Source organism: Pleurodeles waltl, chromosome 1_1 (assembly GCF_031143425.1).
Source record: "Pleurodeles waltl isolate 20211129_DDA chromosome 1_1, aPleWal1.hap1.20221129, whole genome shotgun sequence".
In the NCBI taxonomy this organism is placed as follows: Eukaryota; Metazoa; Chordata; class Amphibia; order Caudata; family Salamandridae; genus Pleurodeles; species Pleurodeles waltl.
Genome location: NC_090436.1, coordinates 601,199,966 through 601,219,532, shown reverse-complemented (window position 1 = coordinate 601,219,532; position 19,567 = coordinate 601,199,966).

Below are 19,567 nucleotides of genomic sequence, written 5' to 3'. Positions count from 1 at the left end.
GAACAACAACCAGTATGCAATATATTGTTACTGAATTTGAGCTAGCTCTCACCATACTAGATGGCCGACGTACTAGTAGAGCCGAAGCTTATGTGTTAAAAGTGTGGATTAACTGCTACCTGTCAAATTATATATTGTCATTACAATGAAGTGAGATTTCCATTTGACTATAACGGTAATTTAGTATTTTAGATTAGATATGTTATGTTAACAGAAAGTGTGGGTATGATGACATTACGAGATGGTGGTCATGGTTCGTTTACGATATCATGTGACTTCTAAAACCTATTGTGAGAAGTTTAAAAGGAATCCAATATGGTGCTCGATTTCCACACTGAGGAAAAAGAGATAGGAGTACTCTCCATTGTTATGTCTACAATGGGGTAAGTGGGGTGAATAGGTTTTGTCTCTGTGTTTTGATAATATGGATGTAACTTACAGTGGGCTATTTTATTACCAGCTTGGCATTAGCAGAATGCAGGAAATTATGGGGGTCATTACGAGTCTGGCAGTCTCAGAGCCGCCATGTTGGCGGCGGCGGTCGTACCACCAACGAGCCAGCGGTGAAGTCCGCCAAATTATGGCCATGGCTGTCTTCCCAACAGAACACAGCCAAGCAACTGCCAGTACCACCAGTGCAGACATGCCGCCACAGACGGTGGTAGGTACCTTCAGGCTGGCGGGGACCGTGTTTCCACCGGACATATTACAAGACTGCACACGTCCAAGTTTTCTGCTGCGGTGCACCGCCACAAAAACCCTGGTGGAAACCAACTCTATAAAAGGAAACACTCACCTTCTGGAACACATACCGTACTGGAGCCACCATGGAACCTGAACTAGAAGTCCTCCCACTGCTCCTGCTCACACAATGACTCCGGAACCAGCAACTGCAACAAATACAATAACCATGAGTACGCACACCTACCTCACACGGGAGGGAAAACCCAAACTACACATGCACATACAACATACACATCTGGGCTTGTGACACACGTAACCACACACCCATATGTACAGACACACACACACCTACATACACACAGGCACACACATACTACACACATGCACACTCGTACTACACACATCACGGACAACACACACGTGCCATATACACACAAACCCGCAGACACACAGCACCAGCACTGTCTAACACAACCATCCACAACAGCACCGATTCACACAACATCACAACCGCAGCTACACAAACTCTTTGCCAAACAATGTCACAGCATACCTTTACATGACAACACATACTAACAACAACACGTAACAACACCAGACAACCAATAAACACAATCACAGTGCCATACAATGAAGCATACGTCCGGCCATGCTAACACCGCACACAACTCATATGACATAGTCATCACCACACACACAGACGTACACACATCAACCACACAAGGGCACACTAAACATCCATTACACATGTAAACACAAACAATACACAATTTTGCTACATATATGCATGGAACAAACACAAATATATTCAACACACAAAAGAGAGCAATGACAGTGGGACAAATGGTAGGGGGACACCTACACATGCAGCCCAGGCACAACAGCTAGCACAACCAACACACACATGTCACACACGCACGAACCAAAGCCCACAAACACTAAACAGCCATGTAGAAAGAAAGGCAGGACAAGCATGATACCATTGAATTCAACAACAGGTTAGCCCAGATGTATTCAGAATAGCAATCTCATATAAATGCCATTGGCTAGCCCAAAGTGCCAAAGGCAGAATTGGCACTTCAGTGTGCCCCTACTTGACTCCTGACTGCAACATGACCTCCACAGGGTAGGGGCATTAAGGGGGCAGGCAGGCACCTCAAGGATTAGGGGGGTCTGGAGGGGAGGCTTGTGTTTTGGAGGGGGTCCTTGGTCTTAGGAGGAGGGTCCCTCTGCATGGACTTGGAAGGGGTAGACGTCTTGGCAGGGAGAGGGGCATGGGCACTAGCAGGGGGGCAGGGGAGGACTTGGAGGTGGAAGGGATGACTTGGAGAGGGGCAAAGAACGTTTGGGGATATAACGGAGTGGAAGATGATTAAGGAACAAGGAAAACTTTGAGAGGAACACCTTTTTAGATACACAGGGCGGTCATGGCAGAAAGGTTTGGGAGTGGTTGTAAGATGTGTAGGTATGTATGTCCTGGGTGCAAGTGCGTGCGTGGAATGCTTGTGGGTGCTGGGTGCCTGTTGGGTGGGTGCGGGCATTTAGGTGTTTTGGGAGGGGGAGAATGAGCAGGGAGAGGCCATGCTGGATGGGTGACTGACTGTTGGGATGGTGTCTGCAGGTGTGGTAGATGTGCTGCATGTGGGAGTGTCGGTGGTTGTGGTGGGTGCGCATGTGGTGACTGGGTGAATGTCTGCAGGTCTGCTATTGTGCTGACTGTGGGTAAGACAGGTGTTGTGGCTGAATCCGTGAATGATGGTGTGGTGCCTACAGGTGTGTCAGGTGTAGTGTCTTTGAAGGAGGGGGCAGTGGGGGAGTTGGGATAGGTAGTGGATGTTGGTGTGTGTGCAGGTGGGTTTTGTTTGTGTGCATGCCAGTGATGGCACTTGTGGTGCTTGTGTTTGTCAGTGGTACCCTTGTCTGTTGAGGTGGATGCATGTCTGTGTGTATGTGTGCGTTGGCTGGGTTTGGGGAGAGGGGTTTCAGATTGGGAACAGGTAGGTGGAGGGGGGCGGTAGACAAAGGGATACTGGCTGCCATCAGTGTGGAGGCCAGAGCCTGCAAGGATCTCTAGAGGACACCGTGAATGCCCTCCAGGAACAAATTGCTCTGTTGAACTTGAGCTGCCAGTATCTGGATGGCATTCATGAAGGTGGACTGACCCACAGAGGTGGACCTCAGGAGGTCAATAGCCTCCTCACTGAGGGCAGCAGGGTTCACTGGGGCAGGGAGAGAGGTGCCAGTGGTGAAGGGGATGCCCACCCTCCTGGGTGAGCAGCCACAGGCAACTGGGTGGGGAGCTCCAGGGAGGGTGGTGCTAGTAAGGGGGTGGCAGACAAAGATAGTGCTGGGGTTGTCACAGATGGGTCTGTCACCGCCAGGGAGTGTCCACTGGAGGAGGATTCCGAGGAAGAGGTGGTAGAGCTGGTCTCCCCCGTGGCACTCCTCTGGCCCTCTGGCCCAATGGTTGAAGCTAAATGGGTCCCGTGGGCTGCTGTTTACCCACTCTCCTATGCCCCTTCCCCTTCGCCTGACGATGCTGATGCACACAAATAGAGAAGGAGGGAGAGAGATAGGGTGAAAATGGGTTAACATATAGCTCACATACACACTGGTAAACATGCACATCTGTGACAATACATATCCTGGCTAGGCCATCGAAGGTGCCAATACACATTACCTACATCATGTTACAGCATGATACTACTACCCATACCTGTATGCCAACTCTCAGACCTACATCAATATCTAAGTAGGACAGCACAACTGGTATCATCCACATGATGACAACCAAAGCCATTTTAGCTGGCACTGTATGCCCTAGATGCAGTATCAATTGAATGCCTGAATACACATCATACCTCTCCATACCCCTATCACTCATTGGATGTGCAGCTGACTGAACAAAACACTTCAGGCCTCTAAAGTTACAACACCTGCTGAGCCCATACCATCTGTAATATATCCATTACAGTGAAGACAACTCCACTTATAGACCACACAGCACCTGCCCATCACATTACATGGCAGACTCCCAAACAGGTAACCTCTGATGTGTACAATATGAGTCTATAATATGGCCATGTGATTAGTCTGATCCAAACACAAAGCCAGATCAGCTGCCACCAAACACATATATCACAATGTATCATACAGCTAAGTGCATCTACAGTGGCCCATATAGCACATGTAACACATCCACACACAATCACTGAGTGCAGCGTCACAACAGATGTACTTCAGGAACACACATATTACATCATGGCCTACTTATAATGTCACCACACATGCAGTTACGTGAGTTTGACTGCGTAACATGACAACTCCACCCTCACACACCATTCCAGAAATTACAATACCTGTCACAGAGCCCAGACAACACACATCTCAGACGGTAACTGTCTGGATGTATTAGGCACACAGGGACCAACACCACTGCCTGTACACCAATTACACATCCCACTACTACATGAGGCAGCCTGAAGAGACTAAATGCAACATTTGAATCACATCAACATGCCATGTGTCATGCAATAGACCAACTTCTCCTAATATGCCACTTCAGCTGGGTCAAGGTAAGCAGAAAAGTCCCAGCCCATCAGATGTGCCCCCAACTAACCATTAGGACATGATGTAGGCAGCAACTCAGCAAAGTAGAAGAGCAATCGCTAGGGCATTTATCATACATGCCATATAAATACCATGGTGACAAATACGAGATCTTCCAAGGCCCTTACCACCTCTAACACCATCCCATTGGTTTAACGGTTACATCCCTACAAGTTGTGCACCGAGGAATGCATGATGTCTGCAACCAGACCTTATCAATAGAACATGTATCAGTATCCCCGTTTGGCTAACTTCACATACCCTACAGTCAGCAGATCACATATATATATGGCTATACAGCTATCATTCCAATATTCCTGACCCATGAAGGCTATATCTCTGGTGGAACTGTAATTGCAGCCCCACATTCAGTCAATACCACCATCCGTACATGATGTATATAGTTCCTGTGATAAAACGAGAGTCACACAGTAGCATGTACAGGTAAGCCACACAAATGGGAGTGGACCAACACCTCAGAGCCACAAAAGCAGACGGATGGAGCTGGTCATACTCAATGCATAGGGTGATACATATACTCACAGCCACTGTATAGGCAGGATGGAGTCACACATGTGCCTATGTCATTAGATCATCTCCACATTCCAGCCATGGCGAGGCCTAGTAATGGCAGATGTACATCCATTGACAGTAAACCATAGCTACACATCTACTAAATATACTCACCCTGGGTGCTTAAAACCTATTTCCAATGGACGTTAACTGCATGTTTTTACTACTATATCACATTGACTGCAGTGAGGCACCTAATCCCATTTAAGCCCAGCCAAGTAACACATTACTCATGTGATACGGGCCATAGATGGCACCCATATAGCCTTGGTCCCCCCCCCAGTGCCAATAACAGGTGTATAGGAACAGGAAGAACTACCACTCGATTAATGTTCAGGTGTTGTGTCTAGCAGACCAAAACACCATACAGGTGACTGCCAAGTTTCCTGGATCTGTGCATGACTCCTACATTCTGAGGAACAGCAATGTCCCACACATGATAGCACAACTACACACACAGAGAGGGCTTGGCTCATTGGTATGTATGCTTTTGGATGTATGTGTCTGTTACGGCACCTGTAATCACAATCTTCCCTGTGGCTGCACCTGTATTGTAAAAGGTCTTACCTTTGTGCACACAGGTAACTCTGGCTATCCTAACCTTTCCTGGCTGTTGACACCAGTGAGGTACCCTTCCATGGAAGGAGAACTACGTTTCAGTGAGGCCCACAGCAGGACGAGGTGTGTTATCGAGATTAGCCAGATTCAGGTGCCTGGACCTATCTGGAGATGCCCACCACTAAGTCCCCAAAAGGTATGCCAGATCATAATTGATTGCTGCATGCTCCACAATCTTGCTCTGAGATGACAGATCCCATCGCTAGTTGATGATGATGAGGCAGCTGGACCAGTGGCTGGTAAAGCAGACATCGAAAGTGATGGGGAGGCAGATGCGGAAGGTGCAACTGACTCTAGGACTGAGCTAGCTCGTCAATCAGTACTGCTAGTAACATACAGGTATGCTGTGTTTTTGCAAGTGTAGTGTATCCACATTGATTGGTGACAATGGTCCTCCTGATTTGGATCATCAGTGGTATTGTGATGTGTTCCTATCCCTATGCGTGTGTTGGGGGAGGTGACTGATTGAATGTAAGGTGCTGAGTTACAATGTATCTTCTTTAACATGTGTACTCACTGCAGGTTGCTAGATTCACATCTCCTATGGACATACCTGAATTGAGCTGTGTCCTGCATTCTCCTGTTCTCATGTCATTCCACCAACTGACTATGTTATGTCAATCAATGCCTCTGCTACCTATGGCTTTCATGGTCATTAGCCTTTGGTAACTGTTTAATGAAAAGGGTTTTGCACATGATGGGTGCCAGCTACTGTGATTTGTGATGTATTTCCTGAGACTGGTGTTGTAGATATGATGTCTGTTGTACCCTGCTTCGGTGGTAATCTACACTGGCCAGAACAACTATGAACTGCATATGTGCTTTGTGTGGCATCATGCCTTCTATCCTGATGGTACACTCTGTCATGATCTCTTTTGCAGGTTCAATAAGTGAATATACTCCAGTGTGTGCCTGGAATTGTGACTCCCTTAGATCTGCCCGGGTAAATATCTGTAGTACTATGTTTACTGCAGAGGATGCCTCCATCTGCTGTCCATTACACTACCTGTTGGTTTAGGGGGCCATACCAACATACCATTTTGCTGACAAAACATTTGTAATTGTTTAAATAAAGACACAAATACAGTTGCTGTGATCAATAGTGTTTATTTGGTGTAGGAAAGTACCATCCTTCTTGGCATATTACTCCCAATTTCTACCTGTTTGTCAGTGTGTTTTTACTGTCTCACTGGGCTACTGCTAGTCAGGACCCCAATGCTTATAGTCTGTGCCCTATATGTCAGTGTGGTTTTCTGTGTTGTCAGTATGTTTGACTGTGTCACTGGAGTTCGGTTAACCAGAACACCAGTGCTTATGCTCCCTCTGTTTTCCAAATTTGTCACTATAGTCTAGTGACTCCGTATTCCAATCCAGATTGGCATACTGGACCCCCCCCTATACGCTCCTAGTATATGGTACCTAGGTAACCAGGGCATTGGGGTTCCAAGAGATCCTTATGGCTGTAGCATTTCTTTTCCCACCCATAAGGAGCTCATGCAAACACTCCTTCAGGACTGCCACTGCACTCTGAGTGAAATAGTGCACACACTATTTCATAGCCCAGCCCTTTTCACTGCACCAGGTAACCTATAAGTCACCTATATGTCTAACCTTCAGTTACTGAAGGCTAGGTGCAAAGTTACTGTGTGTGAGGGCACCCTTGCACTAATAAAGGTACCCCCACGTTGTCCAGGACTAATTTCCCGGACTTCGTGACACCATTATAAGGGTGCACTACATATATGTCAATACATATATGTAGCTTCACAATGGTAACTCCGAATATGGCCATGTAAGGTGTCTAAGATTGAGAAATTGTACCCACAATCCAATTCTGGTTTTGGGGGGCCAATTCCATGCACCCTGGGGTTCCACGTTGGACCCCCAGTACTGCCAAACCAGCTCTCTGAGGTTTCCACTGCAGCCCCAGCTACTGCCACCTCACAGACAGGTTTCTGCCCTCCTGGGGATTGAGCAGCTCAATCCTTGGAAGGCAGAACAATGCATTTCCTTTAGGGGATGGGTGTTACACCCTCTCCCTTTGGAAATAGGTGTTACAGGCATGGAAAGGGTATACTCCCAGAGCCTCTGGAAATGCTTTGAAGGGCACAAATGGTACCCTCCTTGCATAATCCAGTCTACACCGGTTCAGGGACCCCCAGTCCCGCTCTGGTGTGAAACTGGACAAAGGAAAGGGGAGTGATCACTCCCCTGTCCATCACCACCCCAGGGGTGGTGCTCAGAGCCCCTCCAGAGTGTCCCTGGTGTTAGCTATCTTGGATTCCAAGGTGTGGGGACCCTCATGGAGCATCCGAGTGGCCAGTGCCAGCAGGTGAGGTCAGAGACCCCTCCTGATAGGTGCATATCTGGTTAGGTAGCCAATCCCCCTCTCAGGGCTATTTAGGGTCTCTCCTCTGGGTGTTTCCACAGATTCGGATTGCAAGACTCCAGCAGGGAACCTCTGCATCCTTTACTCCATCTTCTACCGTTGGATCAACAGCAGAACTGCTCCAGGAACTCTACAACTGCAACAAAGTATCCAAGAAGGCTACTGCAACTCTGTAACTTCAGCTCCTGCCAGCAACTGCAACAGATTCCAGGTTGTGCACACTCCAAGGACTGCCTGTCTTCATCCTGCACTAGAAGAACTGAAGGAATCTCCTGTAGAGTGACGGGGTCACTTCCCTGCTTCAGCAGGCACCTCTCTGCAACAACAACCAGTACTCTGGGACTCCTCTCCTGTCGACGAGCTGATCCCTGAAACACAGGTGGTGGACTGAAGTGATCCTGACTGTCCAAAGGTCCAGCTGTCCAAATTTGGTGGAGATAAGGGCTTGCCTCCCCGTGCCAGACAGTACCCCTGTGCACCGCGTGTTCTGCAGCTCCTTGGGCTTCTGTGCACTTCTTCCAAAAGTCCTTCATGCACAACGTAGCCCAGGTCCCCAGCACTCTATCCTGCGACGCTCAGCTCCCTGAGTTGTTCTCCAGCGACGTGGGATCCCTTTGTGTAGTGCTGCGATGACCACATTCTGCAACTCCTTTGTCCCCATGTTCTGGGACTCCTATGAGGGTCTTCTGAGGGCTCACTAAAGTGCTGAGAGCCCCCTCTGTCTCCTCAGTCCGAGTTGAGGCACCCAGGTCCCTCCTGGGCCCAGGGAGCGCCGTTTCCCGCCAACAGCGACATTTGCGTGAGCCAAGGCTTGTTGGCAGAATCTAATGACGAAAACCAGTCTGCATCCAATGACTCGACGTGGGACATCTCTTGGACCAAGCACGAACCCGCAGCGGTCTTCTTTGGTGCATTTCTGGCTTCTTCTTCCAACTGGAGGATCCACGTTTGCACCTTCACCCGGGTTAGCAGGGACTCCTGTTCTTCCTGGACTCTTCCTCGACTTCTGGACTTGGTCTCCTCTCTCCACAGGCCTTCAGGTCCAGGATTCCATCACTGATTTCTTTCAGTCTTGCTTGGTTTTGCATAATCATTTACCACGACTCCTAGTGTGTTCTGAGGAAACTTGTTGTACTTTACTCCTGCTTCCTTGAGCTTTGGGGTGGGGTAATTTACTTACCTTTGGTGTTTTCCTACACTCCCAGCACCCCTCTACATACTACACTTGCCTACAAGGGAAACCGACATTCGCATTCCACTATTTTAGTATATGGTTTTTGTTTCCCCTAGGCCCATTGCAACCTATTGTGTTTTTCACTGTTTACACTATCTTCTGACTGTGTACTCACCTGATTTTGGTTACCAGTGTATATATTGTGTATAGTACTTACCTTCATTAGGAGTATTGCCTCTAAGATATTTTTGTCCTTGTGTCACTAAACTAAAGTACCTTTATTTTTGGTAACACTGAGTATTGTCTTTCTTGTGTATCAGTACTGTGTGACTATAATGGTATTGCAAGAGCTTTCAAAGTCTCCTAGTTCAGACTTGGCTGCTCTGCTATAGCTACCCCTAGACAGCCTCAGCTGATAGACAGTGCCTACATTACACTTAAGTGGATCACTGGACCTTGTATAAGGTGTAAGTACCTCTGGTACCCACTACAAACCAGGCCAGCTTATCACATTGGGTATACAGGGGATATGTGAATCATAATTTTATGGTGCATACTGAGGTGATGAGTGAGGTCATGGTAGTTGGAATCATCAGAGTAGGTGGTACAGTTGTAGGTAGCACAGGTCCATTGTCAAAGAGGCATGGGCAAATGTAGTAATGTCATTGAACAGTCAACTCAACAGGGTGGATCAGTGGTACACAAGGGAGTTAAATTAGGTGAGTTTCACTTCCTGGCAGTGGGTTTGGTCTTGGCATCTGCTCTAGCGAGATGTCTGGGTGGACGTCCACATTTGCAGGGAGGGTTCTTCAGCTATAAAGGGAGTGTACCAGAGGCCTGTATTTCCCTTGGCAGGACCTCCATTCCACTTACAGCACCAGATGTTGAAGGCTTCGATGTTATATGGCTAGTGGAAGGGGCCTGCTGGTGGGTGGAGAAAGCACTCAGGATGGAGGTGAGGTCTCTGAGCACCCCTGCTATCAAAGCCATGGTGGCATTGTGGGCCTGTCACTGCTGCATGGCCTCCTGGTGGTATTTCCTCTGCAGCCTTTGGTTTTCCGCCAACATGGTAATGATCTGGCCCATCCTGTCTAAGGATGGTTGGTATGTTCCCTGTACTTGAGAGATAGCCTCCTGGTCAGTTGACTCCATTGGGTGTCCCATCCTATGGCCCACAGGTTCCCTCCCACGCCCCACCCCCATGTGCCTGTGCCCCTGGCATGTTGTGCCCACTCCCAGTGTCACCAGGACCTTCATTGTCTTGGGTGCGAGGGGTCGACTCATGTCCCTGTACTGTGGGGCACACAATTGATTGAACTCATCTTAGTACACAGGTTTGGGGATGAAGAGTTGGCTGTGCTGTTGATGCCACAGGGTGGAGTGGGGGGGTTGATGTGGGCAGGGTGAGGCAGGGAGTGGTAGACTGACCAGGTGTCCCAGATGGGCTAGGTTGTTCATCAATGTCCATACATCCAGAGGCGTTGTCCTCACTGGGGCCTTCATCCTGAGGAGGGCTGGCTGTCTCTGGTATCCTCTCCATGGTGGCAGGGGTAACTGTGGATGGAGTGAGAGAGAGTTAAATAGTGGCCCTATGATTGGCTATCTCTTTGTCTGATGCATACATTGGCTTTACATGATTCCCAGCAATGACAGATGCAGCACTGCAAACATTGTTTGTGGATAGTGCATTGTGACATGTGTACCATGTTCCACTGAGGTTGTTGTCAATCAGGCAAGGCAACTTTTTCTCGGTGGGTGGGTTCAGGTCCTGTATGATGGTTCACGTGACAGGTGTGGCCTGTTAGCTCATGGCAAGTCAGGCTTGCTAGATGTGAGTGAAAATGGCTACACATTGCATCATGGTGTCCAAGTGGGAGGAGGGTATGTTTGTATGGAAGGTTGCTTGTCCTGTCAGTGCATGTTGTGCATGGAGTATACTTTCTTACTTTCAAGCTCATGATCAGTCAATTTCAGGGTTGTTAATCTGGATAGGTAGCCATTATGTGAAAAATTGATTTCTTGACTTGGCATGAGGGCTCCATTTTGTCTAACATTTCAGTTCCATTTGTTCTGTGCTACGAGCAAAATAGTATGTCTGAGTCCTGCTCAATTTTTCATTTTTTGCAAATGTGCTGGTTTCTTAGAGTTGCTTTTGAAACTTGACAGATGGGCTGATCACCCCATGTTCTAGAAATGTTATCTCTGTGTTTGAACATCCTGTTCTTGTGGTTCAAAGGTGTTACAGGAAATGTTTGCTTGAATGTGTTTGGAAATTATGATGCATGTGTAGTGTGGTAAAATGTTGGTTTTTTTTGCAATCAAGGACATCAAAGGCTGAGGGAAAGGTTAGTTGCTTTGGCCAAAGTTTGTCATTTTGACACTCTTTGGAGGTGACCTACTGCAGCGAATAAAATGCTATCTTGAAGCATAATCAGAACACTTGTATTCTATCTTGTAGAAATTCATCCTCTTATAAGAAGAGACTCGTAAATTTATTTCACAAACTTGGTGGCTCATAACGGGGACTCATTGAGAGAAATTTGATAGACTAAAAGCCTGTGACAGAGGAAAGGAGACCAGAGAACCGCGGATCGTTGGGACCACTGCTAAAAGACAAGTTTCTTGCAGCTGCCATCTAACATCACCAACTTCCATCCCCTGTAAAGAATTTCTTCCACTGAGACCCAGTAGAAGGCCGAGGAGACATTTGACCTCAAGAATACGAGGATCCGGACCGGACCTATTTGGTGAGACTGTTCTATGTCACTTGTAACTTGTAAACGTGTATCCTGGTATTGACGTCATATTCATCTTGGTATTTGATCTTGGTACTTGTTTGTGACCTTTTCATAGGTAAACTCGGCATTTAGGACAACCATGAGTAAGTTCCAGAAATGCATTTCTAAATTTAGTTGTTGTTTCTGGACCCCTCGTCTGGATGGGTCTATACTCGTGCCAGCCGAGGGTAGTCCAGCCTGGATAGTAATGAAAGAATATGGTGCGGGCCCAACCCTCTGGGGCCCAGTTTGGCACAAGTGTACAAAGAAAGAGGGAGATGGCAGTGGCCATTAAATGGATCCTTTGACGATGACAAGTTATATTTTTTACAACAGACATTATTTAAGAAAAATGTTAGACAGGCAACGTGGGACAGTTATCAGACTTGGGAAAAGTAGGCTAGAAAAAGAGCCATGAAAGAGGCCAGGGAATATGAAACAGAAAAACAAAAACCGCCAGCCTTGAAACTGAAAGAATATAGTGCAGCTAAATAAGAACAGAATATTGAAGAGGGAGACAGGGAATTTAGAATGACTACAAATAAAATGTATCACCCAGTCCCCATACAAACTACACAAAATGCTGCTATACCAAACACTACAATGGGAGGAATACCTCAATTGAATAATACTCAAAGTACAATGGTGACTCCACAGATTCAATCTAACATGCAACAAGAAACTATTTCCTATACTCCATAACAGTCACCATACATTAGTAAAAATGTTAAATCTAAGAAATACAAGAAAGGACACAGGCCCTCTTCTGTAGGACACACTTCAGACACCATTCCATGTAGTGCTTGGAACGACCCCACGGTGACATTTTCTCGCATTAGTTTGCAAGATGGTCTCCTCTCTGAAGGAGAAAGAATAAGTAGATCCCAAACAAATGGAGCAGCTTTGCCGGTCACTGTAAACAGGTGGATGACGGATGCTCCATATACAAATTCTGCCATCTCTTTACATGAATTTAAAAACTATCATGATTTTCAACAACATTGTCTTTTGGACTTGATGTCGGAATAAAGGCAGTTGAGGAGTTGTTAGACACTGCACGAATACTAGATGAACTTCTTAAAGCGCATGGGGGGGCGATAGCTTAGATAACATAACATGTTAGAGACCCATGAGGGAAATGCACCCTAGACCTTATACCGTCAACCCCAATGTGTTTGTTTCGCAATATGTACATACTCCTTGGCAAAGGTCTGAACTTCTTAACATACGAAAGGGCCTTCCTGACTGCAGAAAAAATCCATCCAAATTTTATGAGGAACTTTAAGCTGCTAGTAAATTATGTGTCATGACTTTTAAGGATATTGAAATGTTTTTTGGCACTCTTTTACCTATCTCGATATGGAGACAAATACGGGATGTAGATGATGTGGCGAGGTACACGGCTACTTGAAATGTCTTGGAATGGGATGACACCATCCGAGCGGCTGGTTACCCCCCTTCTCAGTGCCTTTGTGACTTGCCTGACCGCATCATACAACACCTCCAAACACTCATACCTAGAAACAATGTAGATTGGGACAAAATAACAGCTTGTAAACAGAAAAATGAAGAAGAAATATCTGATTATTTTACCAGGTTTGAAGAAGTGTTTTAGTGATCATAGTGTAAAAGATATTAATACACAGACTAGCCAACGAATGTTTGCAGATAAATTCATTAATAACATGGAAAGAGATCTCTGTGACTCTATTAAAAATACTTAAAGTACATGGCCAACTAAGAGCCCGTCAGAACTCCTAGTTATGGCCACATATTATGAAACTTTGTTTGAGAACAAGAAAGAGGTCAGTGATTAAAAAAATGAAGGATTTGAAAACAAAAGCGTTAATGCAACAGGCTTTGTCTAATCAGGCCCAAGCTACTGGACAGATACAAAGGGCAAGAGGACGTGGATGGTAGGTTGGCAGAGGACAAACAAATACTCCTGCGAAACAAGGAATGAGAATCATAGGATATAATACCTGTGCATATTATAAACAAGAAGGACATTGGAAAGGCACTTGTCCAGAATTACAAAATTCTGGCCAAGAAATGCAGAGATAAATGGGAAATAGGAGAAAACAGGGAGGAAGGGGTGGAGCATCTAGACAAGATTTTGCTGCACATTCTCAACAACAGATGCACTCTAATTACTTTGATACAATACACATGGACAGATCATATGTGTTAGATGGCCAAATAGACAATATGGATTAGGGATACCCACGAGAGGGAGAAGGGAGATTGGCAATTCCAGTAGATCAGCGGGGACCGTATGTAGACATGCAGGTGTGTGGTGAAGAGCAGCCTTTTTTGTTAGACACTGGAGCTACATGCACCTCCACCATCTTCCTCGGACACCCCTCTCTGAGTCTATTAATACTTCACTTGGATTTGCTGGAGTGCCCGTACGAAGCCCCATATCAAAGCCTTTGGATGTTACTATTGGACCTTACAGTTTTCCCCATTCGTTTATCCTCACTGAAGATGAAAATTGTTGGGGTTGGATTTGTTAAAGAAAGTGCATTCTCATATTTATTGTTCTCCTGATGGAGTATATGTGACAATTGCTAATCCTTCCATTTCAAAAAGTTACCCTGTTCTTTTCGCATCTAATATACCCCAGGAGTTGTCACATTTAGATCTGTCTCTTTGGGCTACAGGTAAAAACGATGTGGGTTTCATAATCATGGAACCAATCAGGATATGCGTTAAAGAAGGCGCATCTTTACCCCGCATACCACAATACAAGTTATCCCCTGTAGCTGAAGAAGGTCTTTTTTCCATAGTTCAGGCCCTCCTTGATTAGGCTATTGTGAAGGAGAGTTATGGTAGTTCCTGTAATAGTCCCATACTTCCAGTCGCCAAGAAAAGTCCTATTGGACAACAGACAGAATATAGCTTGGTTATTGACCTGCGAACTGTTAACAAGATAGTCGTACTACAATTCCCAATTGTACCAGATGTTACTACACTGTTTAACATGATTCCCTCCACTGCCAAATACTTCTATGTAATAGATTTGAAGAATGCTTTCTTTAGAATACCAATTGCTGAGGAAAGTCAATATTTATTCTCTTTTGCCATAGTAAAAGTTGCAATATTGTCAACAGGAGGTATCCTATTTAGGGCACCTCCTGTCGAAGGGGGGTAGAAGATTAGAACCACAAGGAATATCAATAATTTGCAACTTACAACGCCCACAAACCCAGAAAGATGTTCGTGGTTTTATAGGTATTACCTCATATTGCAGACAATGGATACCTAACTATTCCCTCATAGCGAAACCTTTGGTTGCTCTCACTCTTAAAGAAGTACATGTACCAACCACTTGGAATGATGAATGTGAAAGAACCTTCTTTGAATTGAAAAATGCTTTGTGTAATGCACCTGTGTTGGCCACCCCAGATTATCAGAAACCATTTACCCTAATTGTACATGAAAACAAAGGTTGCAGTATTGCATTACTGACACAATCACACAGAGACAAGAACAGACCATGTGCTTACTTTTCATCCACCTTATACCCAGTAGCACGAGCATTGCCACATTATCTCAGGACTGTAGCAGCGGCTGCGACAGCAGTAAAATAGAGTGAATGATATGTGCTTGGACATCCATTAACAGAAATAGTACCCCATGTTGTAGATGTCCTACTAATTAAAACACAGTCACAAAGTTTGACAAATGCTAGGTTGACAGGCTATGAACTCACTTTGTTTTCTCGGCATATCACAATACGGAGATATTATGTTTTAAACCCGGCAACTACGTTACCTTTACCTAATGAAGAAGTGTTACCAGAAGAAATACATGACTGTATTATCAGAGCAGGAGACCAAAGGTAGGGTAGACCTCACTGACAGGCCATTGGAAGAGTGGTATGGCGAATTGTATGTTGATGGTTCCTGTTCAAAATTATCTGATAGGACCACAGTTGCAGCTTATGCTATTACTACGTTACAGGCTATAGTGGAAAGCAACAAGATACCCTACAACTCTGCACAGGTTGCGGAATTGATAGCCTTGACTCGGGCATGTGAATTGAGTAAAGACTTGAGAGTAAATGTGTATACTGACAGCCAATATGCTTTTGGTGTAGCACATTCTTTTTGGTAAATTATGGAGAGAAAGGGGCTTTATGACCTCTCATGGAATACAAATACGTCATGGTGAACTTATTGTAAAATTACTAAATGCTTTAACGTTACCTAAGAAATTGGATGTGGTAAAATGTTTAGCTCACAAGTAAATTGGGAATGATGAAGGAAAAGGAAATGCATTTGCAGACAGGACAGCAAAAAATATTGCACAAGCTGAGTACATTACTATGTATGTCACAGGGACAGCTATATGGTTACCAGAAGCTGGCATGATGAACCAGACAATAGATTGTGTAAAGGATATTCAGGACGCAGCTACTCCGGAGGAACTTGCTGAGAGGTACATACGTGCCACCTTAAATAGTGAAGGATGTTGGATAGACAAGACAAGGAAAAGGAGATGGATGTTACCTAATGCTTATATGAATTCCATAGTTTCCTCAGCACATGTACCTGCACACATTAGCGCTCAAGGAACAGTGGATATATTGGATCATGTATGGCATAACAAGAACATACCAAAATATGCACGTTCTCATGTACAAAGGTGCATCATATGCCAGACATACAATGTAGGAAAAGGCACTCTTGTCCCTAAAGGAGATTTTGCACCACCGGACTTGCCTTTCGAAGTCCTGCAAATGGATTTTGTAGAAATGCAACCGGTGAACAAGAAAATAAATATGTGGGTGATAATATGTACCTTCAGTCGATGGGTGGAGGTATATCCACTGAGGAACTGTTCTACTGCCAGTGCTGCCAAGGTCTTGATGAAGGAACACTTCCCCAGGTATGGCCTGCCTTGAACCATTTGGAGTGACAATGGTAATCATTTTCACTGGGCAAGTAATGAAACTGGTCCATATAGGGTTGCACGTAAAACAGAAATTTCATTGTGCCTATCATCCACAAGCAGCAGGTTTAGTGGAACACTGTAATGGTACTTTAAAGAACAAACTAGCTAAGATATGTGTGGAGACAAAACTAAAATGGCCATATGCACTGCCTACAGCTTTACTGTCCATGAGAAACACACCACATTCTAAAAACAAAGTCTCTCCTATGAGGTAATAATGGGGCGACCTGCTAATGTTTGGGGTGTACCTAGGACAAAGATATTTGCTGATATAGACTACCCACTGTTTCTAGACTACTGTGTGCAGTTAACTGAACAATTGCATTGTATCCATGAACAGGTCAGAGAGGACCTACCCAGGAGACTTGAGGGCACTGGACACTCCATCAAGCCAGGAGATTGGATCTTTGTAAAGAATTTCCAAAAGAAAAGGAACCTTGAACCCAGATGGAAGGGGCCCCTGCAAGTTCTCCTGGCCACCCAGACTGCTGTAAAATGTGATGGAAAGATAAATTAGATTCATGCATCACATGTAAAAAAGTGCCCTTTGCCTTTACCTTATGACCAGTGGGTATCAGACAATCGCCCAGATACCGAGACTAAGCACATTCCATACCAAGTTCCTTTTGGAAATGGGGACGTACATTTTAAATGGTGAAATCAGGACACCAGAAGAACACACTGACAAATCTTCTTCTCCTGAACTTTTTGATTCTGAGATATCTGGACATAGATACGATTTGAGGAATAGGGTACGGTTGAACTATAAAGAGATTTAAAGGAAGAAACAGTCCCAGAAGGGACTGCACCCGATGCCGGTGGTCAAGACCGCCAACGTCAGGACCAGTATATAAGCTTGGCGGTGAGGCTTGGAAGTAAAGGACACAGGGGATTATTAAATTTTTTGACTGTTAAAGTAGGTAGGGAAAATGGCTAGGTATGACAATATTCTGGAGGAGAAAAGAGTAATGAACAAGAAAAAAACAGGGTATCAGAATATTTGCTGCATTGATATCTGTTTGTTTACTTATATTGGTGGCGTTTCTATTGCTTGAATGGTATGTTTCCATATATGAGGTTCTTCACAACACTTTTCCCCCTCCAGAATACCACTTCATAACCTTAGATCCCCACAAGGAGGCCCACAGAATGAATTATATGAATAATACCTTCATTAAAATATTAGGAACTGCCCAGAAGGCCTATAATAAGTCCAACTGTTATATTTGTGGTCTGTTGCCTCATTCTACTGATACTAAAAGCCCATTTGTTCCTATATCTGTTACCAAAAATGGATCATGTAGAGCTTATTATGAAATATCCAAAGTGGTTAGTTCAGCTGAGAAAAAAGAGAATAATTGGACATGCACCTTGGTAAACGACATAGCGAGAATATGCTGGGCTGATAATATTACACACAATGGTACTGCCCTGGAAATGGAAAAATATGATTCCACAATAGTCTGACTGGTGGAGTATAACCCACACAATATTAGCAGTGTAAGGAAACCTATATCTGTACTCCCTGTAAATGATAGACTATGTATCCGTGCCTATGGCACACGTCCTATGGGTAACAGTGATTGCTCCATGGTAATAACGTTAAACTGTACCAGATGTCCCTTGCTTGTACCGTCCACAAATACATACTTTATATGTGGAACAAGTGCCTATATTTGGTTACCAAAAAATTGGTTGGGCATTTGTTTTATTGCTTTCTTGGTACCTTCTGTCTACCCTGCCCCACCAAATTACCATAAAGATCATTGATTGCAGAAAAGAGAGGTAAACCAAAGGGACACTGAAGGGAAGGTAACAAAGGATTTCTTTTTGGGCCTATTCTTTCTAGTGGGAGCAGGTCTTGCTAGTAGAGACATAAGAAGACTTACACGGGTAGTTAAGACTGTCATAGATGAGACTGCAGGAGCCCTGGCTAACATAACTGTTGAAATGCAAGCTAATAGATTAATGACTCTTCAAAACAGAATTGTTTTAGACACCATCCTGGCTGACCGTGCTGGTGTTTGTATGGTTATAGGGTCATCTTGCTACATTTACATACCGGATAACGCTCCCTCAGTACAATTGGCCATAAAACATTTGCACAGAATAGCTGCCGAGATACACCAGGAGACAGGTACCTGGTATCTTTCAGGATGGTTCTGGGGTCTACTTTCCACATGGGGATGGAAACATTTTATTGTATTGCTTATAGTTGCTGGTAGAATATTGGGATTTTGTTTTTGTATCAATTGTTTTCCTATGATATTTTCCATGTGCGCATCTGCTTGTCGACCAGCTGCTGTTTCAAGAGAATGGCAATGTATGTTAAGAGATGCGGGATTTAGGGAAATGTGTGAGATCGAGTTGTAGACAAATTCTTCACCTCACGGCAAAAAGGGCGGTTTGTGAAAAATGGATTTCTTAACTTAGCGTGAGGGCTCCATTTCATCTAACAATTCAGTTCCATTTGTTCTGTGCTACAAGCAAAATAGTATGTCTCAGTCCTGCTCTTTTTTTTTTTATTTTGCAAATGTGCTGGTTTTTTAGAGTTGCTTTCTAAACTTTGCAGTTGGGCTGATCACCCCATGTTATAGAAATTTTATATCTGTGTTTGCAGGAAATGTTTGCTTGAACGTGTTTGGAAATTATGACACATGTATAGTGTTGTAAAGTGTTTTTTTTTTGCAATAAAGAACAACAGAGGCTGAGGGAAAGGTCAGTTGCTTTGGCCAAATGGTGTCATTTAGACACTCTTTGGAGGTGACCCACTGCTGCGAATAA